Genomic DNA, 8,975 nt, shown 5'->3' with positions numbered 1-8,975 from the left:
GAAGGGGAATAGAACGTATAACGAAACCTAAGCGTGATCCATCACATACTAAGAATAGTCCTAAGGGGTTCATGCTTCTTCCACCTAGGTCAACGGGATACCAATTCAACTAGCATGCAATATAATAGACTCATAAACCTACGAACGGTACCCGAAACATCAAACTAGACATAGGCACGATAAACGGAGTCCGTTGGGACACCACGGGGAACGGGGAACATCAAACGGGGAAGCCGGGATCCCAAGTTGGGATGATTTTCCAGCGGGTAGCCGGTAGGTGGGGGTCCACCCGCTGGCTGCCCGCCGGCCAACACTGTTTCGGGCAGCGGGTGCCCGGCGGGCAGCTGCCCGCCCGCCGGCTGCCCGCTGCCGGAACTGCCCGAAGTTGCCACGGGTAGGTGGCGGGTCCCCTACCCCCACCTACCCCCACTGACTCTTTTCATCACTTTTCGCCCCGGGAACCGTTGTGAAACCCGAAACCATGCTTAGACACTTTACAACGCAATTAACGACAACACGTAGACAATTAACGGATCAAATACGAGAAACGAACGGCACCTAACCTATCATGCTTTTCTAAACATAATCAACACCCAAACATGCGATTTCCCCACCCGATAACCCAAGAATAATAACATACGATACAACCTAGGGTTCTAATTACTTTTATATCAACAAGAATACGATTCATCTTCTAATTACAAGATTCGGTAAGAATAACACATAAACATCAAGGATGCCAATTAATCATCAAGAACATCATAATCATCAAGAACAACACATAATCATCAAGGATCCCGAATTAATCATCAAGAATATCATCATTATCAAGAAACTCCCAATTATCAAGATTATCAGGATTCCCCATGGAATCATCAAATCAACATCAATACTAATCACCATAATTTCGCCATTCACAATAATATGGGGGAAACCCTAAGGGGAAATCATAGCTATGAAAATAGGTTTTGTTGAGACATGGGTTACCTCTTAGCCTTAATTAATTCCTTGGCTATGAAGGGTCTTTCTTTAAGCTTTCTTGCTTTCTTGATTTCTTCTAAGGGGATTCTTGGAGCACTTTGGGGTGGTGGAACGTTTATTGTGGTGGGGGGTTCTAGGTGTCTCTTAAGTCCCCTATTTATATATTTAGGAGTCCTGGTTAGGAACTAATATTATAGGCTTGCTAATTCTATTCCTTTTGGAACTAAGGATTGGGTTTAGGGATAAGGGTCCATGGTCCATAGTGGACCATATTAATTAATTAATTAAAGAGAATCCTAATCGTAGTCTGAATAGTAAAAGGCCTACTTCCTTTATTCCTAATAGATAACTAGGTCTAGGATTCCTAATTAGAATCTGAATAGTAAAGGGTTTACTTTCTTTATTCCTAATAGGCTTAGGACTCTAATTTAGGCAAGGGTCCACGGTTCATGGTGGACCTTTATTAATTAATTAAAGGAAACCTAACCGAATTAAATCATATTTAATTATTATTAATGGGATTAATTTAATAATTAATCCGGGATTGAGGGCCGTAACACGGGGTGTTACACTCTCCCCCCCTTACGAGAAGCTTCGTCCCCGAAGCTTGGAAATCATTGCAGGGTTAACGAGTCAAGGGAAGAACCGTGGTCCTATAGAGAAGGTATTCCACGGGGAAATTGTATACTTGCACGCCTATGTGTGTTGGGTTTTTGGGAGCGATTAGGTTTTACAGGGCTAAGAGAGTGGGTTTCAAACTTGAGGACACGGTGAATTCAGGAATTAGGATCAAGTTTTCGAGGTTGCAACTTAGGTTGTGAGGTTGCCACTTGTATGGAATCGTTAAAACATGGGATTGAGAATGGGGTCTGAAGGGTAAAAAGGGTTTTGAAATAAGGAAGGGGCCGATTTTCCGAGGGAGGAAAAGGAATTCGGCTAGGATGGGTTAAGGTTTCTCGATCCCAAGTGAATAATCTGGTTAGATGCTTTGATCACGATGCGCCGACGAGCTGATGATCCTCCTTCCTTGGTGTTGGTGCTTGCTTGACTTTAAGATCCTTGTTAGACCTTGCTTCCCAGGCTAAGGTTTCATCCTTCTCTTCTTTCTTGAGGGAATTTCCCGTGGTGATTCAACACTTACTTCTTTAATGCGTCCAAGGTCTTGACCGAGTTGGGTCAACCAAGCCAATCTCTTAGGGCGCACTTCCCAAATTCTTCCCAAAGTCTCTTGGGAGTCGATGGACTTTGGGTTGAATTTCTCTTCTTATTGAATTTCATCTCCTCTTTAGTGGATGAAATTCTTAGTAAGACTTCATGTCTTACCCGAGGTTCGGCATTGTTGTGCCTTGTTTGTGTTATTTTTAATGATGAAGGTGTCCTTGCGTGACCTTTTTCTTTTAAAGCGCAGTCGGTTACCAAATCTCGTTGTGGGATGACTCGGCGACTTTACGAGTCACCTCATTTCCATGTGGGTCCTTAATGACCCTTGAAGTCTTGGCGCGAATGTGTTCTTCACCCTTTTGCTTAGCACCATGGGCTACGTAGTTCTTGATTCCATACAACTTGTAAGGAGTCCTCTGATTTGCTCGAACGATGTCCATGGTTTGGAGGAGTCCCGGTCCCTCCTTACCATTTTGACTTTTAAGGTTTTCGTGGGTTCTTAGTACGAGTTCCCAACTCGCCTCCTTGGTTTGCGCAATCCTTTACGCCAAACATCCCTAGTCGGTTGTATCGTAGGATCCGATTTCAATTATTCGTGCAATGTAATGGATTGTGATTTCCCGATGGTGTCTCGTGTGTCAAGGTCTTTTACGTAGGACACTATGTTTGGGTGGTCCATGTTTCCTTACCCAAGACTCACATTCCTCAATCGAGGCACACAAGTGCGCCACAAATCAATAAAATGAGGGGTTAAGAAATCAGCACATTGTACCAGTGGGCGCGAGGTGGGCGGTCGTCCGCCTGCCAAGCTCCTGCCAAGGACCCGCCAAGGTCCCGTCAAGGACCCGTTGGGGACCCGCGGGAAAGTGACTAGGAATAGTCAATTCCTTCGGGAAAGACCCCAAAAATGCACAGATTCATGTCCTGACAAGTCCCATGCCCTTGTGCACAATAAAAGGGACTTGGATACATAGGATGACCCATCGTACAATGTTCATTGATCTTTAAGCACGAGTTCTAGAGGTAGATATACATACATGTATATATCTATGTTTTCTTGGTCTGGGTTTAAAGGGGTGTAAGGAGTGCAAGGGCTAGGTTTCAAAGTCGAGGGGCGGATAGGGTCGATGTCTCAAGGTCGTAATACAGGAAGGAAGGTTGCCACCTTGTACGGGTTCGTCTGTAATGAGGGATCAAGAGCGAGGTTTGGAGTGATAGGACGGATTCTTTAACGAAATGGTACTTGATTGGCAAGGGGAGGGAAAGGGGCTAAGGACTCTTGGCTTCGAGTGATTATGCCTGTTTGGGGCTTGGTTGTGGCGTGCAGTCGAACTGGTGATCCCTTTTCCTTGGCTTTGTTTGATTCTAAGATTTTCGTTTGATCTTCTCTTCCCGTGTCGAAGTCCCCTTCGTTTCTATGGCTTCCAGGGGAATTCTCGTGATGGTTTCCGTGCACGTTCCCCTCGGATGTCCAGAAGTCTGGACCCAGTTGGTTTAGTGGGTCAAACCCCTAGGTCTTAACTCCTAATCCTTGCCGAGGGTTCTTAAGGGTAAGGGGGTTTCGGGTTAGTCTTTCTTGTTCTGTTGGGTTTCATCCCTTCCTTGGTGGATGAAATTCTTAGCAAGGATTTATGTCCTCCTCGAGGTTCGGCCCGTTGCACCTATTTGACGATGTTTTCTGTAGCGAGGGCCCCTGACACATTGAACGCATTTGTTTGCCCGCTCTTGTCAACGCATGGCGTTCTTCGGTGGCGTACGTACAGGCTATGATTTCTCGTGAAGCCTTCACGGTTTTCATGCACGGGTGGGGTGATACGTATTCGTAACCTCCACCTACTTCGCCGATTCCTATCTAACAACTTATTTTAGTATTGAATCAATGAATGTCGGTTCTTCACGCCCCTGGGCAGGGTAAGGGCCTTATGCTGCTCTACGGTTTTTAATAGGGTTTCCAAATGGAGTGGGGATAGGAACTTAGAGTAAAGGCAATAACAATTTAGGGTTTTCGAGGGTTTGGGTTAAGCGTAACAAAGGGTGAGCAAGGTCATGACGGTTGCAAATTTGCTCTTAAGGTAATTAAGGATTCGGGGTGGGAGTTTTCAACAAATAGGGGTATCACGATGCTGGGGTTTCAAGGCGGATGATATTTTAAATTGGGGTGGTGGGGTCGCAAGGTGTCGCGATATACTTACCTTGCACCCAAGGATTCGACTAATGGTGTCGTTCCTTCGCTACTTTAATAGGCGTCCTAGTTCTCCTTCCTGTTTGTTGTAGCCGCAACCCGGGTTTGCCGAGATAAGGCAACTTGTCGGAAGGTGCATGTCATTTGTCTGACTCGGGGGTTATCGTGGTTACCCTGGGTTGGTGCGTGTTGCAGTCCGTCCCTTTTAGCAGTCCTGACTGTAACGCCTCTTCTTAGTAGTCATCCAAATCTTCCTTTTCTTTGGTCAGGGTCCTTGTCAAGTCTTTTGACGGGAGTTAGGGCGAGGCGATTTATCGGGTAAGTGTACGCTACCCAGTTGTGGAAGTAAACTTATCTATTCGCACCCTTACCTGGTGTGGTAAGCGTAGGGGGAGGTTCCTTTAAGTTATAGAGGGATGAAGTGAGGGGAGGTTAGGTGTAGGTTTCACAATCTCACTGCGCGTCCTAAGATTCCTGGATCCTATGTTCCTAAGTACCTAGAGTTCAAGCCTAGTGTCCTAAAGTCCGGTCTTAAGAGTCTTATCCTAGGGTCAAACTTAAGCTCTGATACCAACTGTAACACCCCAGATTTTCAAGACATTTAAAACTTATAATAAAGGTAGAATCTTATTAAATCCCAAGATATAAATACAAGCGTTCGGGGTGCTATGCCACACCTGGGCTAGAGAACCCAAGTGCACAGGCTAACTAACTAATATCCTCAAAGCGTAAATACGTAAACGTGGCACGCAGGCCAAAAGGGAAACTATCTACTTCTAAGTTCTAGCGCACTCCAGTGACTTAATCTTCTGTGCCTGAAAGCCAAATATATCTGTTCAGCGAGAGATGCTGGTAACCCACTCCAACGCGTTGAAATACAATACATATAGAGATATATATAGATATACGAAAACCATTTTGAGCATGAAGATATATCCTACGAACTCTAGCTTTAAAACCGGGAATGACTCGACAGATAAGGCCAGACACAAGCAACAGGTATAACGAGCATATGCAGTTCACAACAGGTAAGGCAGATAAGGCAAAGCATAAACAATGGTCATAACCCAACATGAACAATCCCCAATATAAATCCCATAGTCACATCCCCCAAGGCACTCATAGTCACAATTCGTCCATATCACAACACATAACACACATTGTTGGCGCTACAGGACCACTCGCATGCCCATACATGCGGGTCAGCGCATATAGCTCTGACACGGCCCCACAGCACCATGCCCCGTATCGCAACACGGGGAGGTCGATCGCAACCGACCGATGAACCGCAGCTCATCATAATGTTTGATCGCAACCAAACAGTGGACCGCAGCCCAAGAGAGTGTGTCATCTGACTGTAGCCAGGAATTCCCATCTGACTACAGCCAGCCTCTGAACCGCAGCTCAGGAAAGATGTCACCTGATTGCAGCCAGGAATTCCCATCTGACTACAACCAGCTTCTGTACCGCAGCCCAGGATACCGTCATCCGACTGCAGCCAGGAATTCCCATCTGACTGTAGCCGGCTTCTGAACCGCAGCTCAGGATAACCAATCCGATCGCAACCGAATTGGGGCAACACGCACACATAACACATAGCAAGCACATACAACCCACATTACACGTAGGGAAGGGGAATAGAACGTATAACGAAACCTAAGCGTGATCCATCACATACTAAGAATAGTCCTAAGGGGTTCATGCTTCTTCCACCTAGGTCAACGGGATACCAATTCAACTAGCATGCAATATAATAGACTCATAAACCTACGAACGGTACCCGAAACATCAAACTAGACATAGGCACGATAAACGGAGTCCGTTGGTACACCACGGGGAACGGGGAACATCAAACGGGGAAGCCGGGATCCCAAGTTGGGATGATTTTCCAGCGGGTAGCCGGTGGGTGGGGGTCCACCCGCTGGCTGCCCGCCGGCCAACACTATTTCGGGCAGCGGGTGCCCGGCGGGCAGCTGCCCGCCCGCCGGCTGCCCGCTGCCGGAACTGCCCGAAGTTGCCACGGGTAGGTGGCGGGTCCCCTACCCCCACCTACCCCCCACTGACTCTTTTCATCACTTTTCGCCCCGGGAACCGTTGTGAAACCCGAAACCATGCTTAGACACTTTACAACGCAATTAACGACAACACGTAGACAATTAACGGATCAAATACGAGAAACGAACGGCACCTAACCTATCATGCTTTTCTAAACATAATCAACACCCAAACATGCGATTTCCCCACCCGATAACCCAAGAATAATAACATACGATACAACCTAGGGTTCTAATTACTTTTATATCAACAAGAATACGATTCATCTTCTAATTACAAGATTCGGTAAGAATAACACATAAACATCAAGGATGCCAATTAATCATCAAGAACATCATAATCATCAAGAACAACACAAAATCATCAAGGATCCCGAATTAATCATCAAGAATATCATCATTATCAAGAAACTCCCAATTATCAAGATTATCAGGATTCCCCATGGAATCATCAAATCAACATCAATACTAATCACCATAATTTCGCCATTCACAATAATATGGGGGAAACCCTAAGGGGAAATCATAGCTATGAAAATAGGTTTTGTTGAGACATGGGTTACCTCTTAGCCTTAATTAATTCCTTGGCTATGAAGGGTCTTTCTTTAAGCTTTCTTGCTTTCTTGATTTCTTCTAAGGGGATTCTTGGAGCACTTTGGGGTGGTGGAACGTTTATTGTGGTGGGGGGTTCTAGGTGTCTCTTAAGTCCCCTATTTATATATTTAGGAGTCTTGGTTAGGAACTAATATTATAGGCTTGCTAATTCTATTCCTTTTGGAACTAAGGATTGGGTTTAGGGATAAGGGTCCATGGTCCATAGTGGACCATATTAATTAATTAATTAAAGAGAATCCTAATCGTAGTCTGAATAGTAAAAGGCCTACTTCCTTTATTCCTAATAGATAACTAGGTCTAGGATTCCTAATTAGAATCTGAATAGTAAAGGGTTTACTTTCTTTATTCCTAATAGGCTTAGGACTCTAATTTAGGCAAGGGTCAACGGTTCATGGTGGACCTTTATTAATTAATTAAAGGAAACCTAACCGAATTAAATCATATTTAATTATTATTAATGGGATTAATTTAATAATTGATCCGGGATTGAGGGCCGTAACACGGGGTGTTACATCTATAATTGGCAATAGTGATGAGTAAGGTCGTACCACAGAGATTGGTCAGACTTATTTTTAATCAAAGATTTAATAAAAAAATAAATGAGAATTGAAAATTAAATAGCAACCATAAAAAGGCAAACAATATGAAATATTAAATAATAATAATAATCAATAACTAGTATCCAACTCAATGCATAATATCAATTCAATTCTAACAAGACAGATCATGGATTTCCAAGAATAAATTAAATTACTTTACTCTTTACCAAATTGGTTATGGTTATTAACAAGCTCTAATAACCTATCTTTCTTTACTTTGTCGGTACTCAAAACAAGCTCTTTGATTACTTCCCTAACTAATAAACAATCCTAAACAGGCTCTTAGGATTTAGTTTACTAACAACATTAAAAGAATTAGAGAGATTACCAATTCTAGCCAACAAACTCAAAAGCATCGTTCATTTAAACTAGACTATATATCTTCATAACATAAGATTGAAAATCTAATTTATAATCAACTATGTTATTTGCTACTAGCTTTAGAACACTTAAACAATTACGGATTCAAAGTTCTAAATAGCAATTTAATACCTTGACAATTGAACAAATGACCCTTTTGCAACAATTAATCAAGCAATAATTAAAACTCATATAACAGGAGATATATAAATAATAAAGTGCAAAGAATAAAATTAAGCTAAATAAATCTCACTAGTCTTGTAGAATCAAACTTCAATAATCCTTGAGTTGGAAAATCAATACTCAGCAGTACATTGCAGAGAGTGTTTACAAAGTAAATAAAATTGTTCTACCAAAACTGACTTCCCCCTACTGAACAAAATCTAGCCCTATTTATACTAGTTTAGGCTTCCAAAAACAACCCTTAATTTCCTAACATCCACAAATAAAATAAATTTCTTCAACCACACAAAATTTATTTAAAATAAATAATTTTTATTTCCCTAAATGCTAAGAAACCATAGAAAATCAGTAGAACAAACTCCAACCTCTGCTTCACTCGGTAAAATTGCGGACGAAATCTTCAGCGCAGCAGCCTACGGAGTCGCCGAAACCACATCCTTCAAGCAGTTCACAGGGACGGAGTGCGCAAACAGAATCTTGACCGTAGAAGTCGCGACCTTCTCTGTAGTCGACTGAGTCTACCTCGCGATAGTTCGTCTTCATCGTAGAAGTCTACGGAGTCGCCGTTTTGATTTCTTTCTGCTGCTGTGGTTCCTACGACAATCTCACGTACAGAGTTGCGCTGCAAAGGAAAACAAACATAAAAATGATTGTTTAATTTGATCTTGGGCTTCAATCAATAAAATAAATAAATAAACTACAATGGATCAAATTAAGTTAAGTTAGTAAAGAGCACATTTTAATCCACCTAACCCATCTATGATGTATATTCCCAAAGGCCCAAAATAACATTTAAACTTAATTATACAAATAATTATTATATTATTACAAAAATATAAA

This window comes from Ipomoea nil, unplaced genomic scaffold, assembly GCF_001879475.1.
Source record: "Ipomoea nil cultivar Tokyo-kokei standard unplaced genomic scaffold, Asagao_1.1 scaffold0482, whole genome shotgun sequence".
Lineage (NCBI taxonomy): Eukaryota > Viridiplantae > Streptophyta > Magnoliopsida > Solanales > Convolvulaceae > Ipomoea > Ipomoea nil.
The sequence above is the reverse complement of the archived record's forward strand: the minus strand, read 5'-3'. Positions refer to the sequence as shown.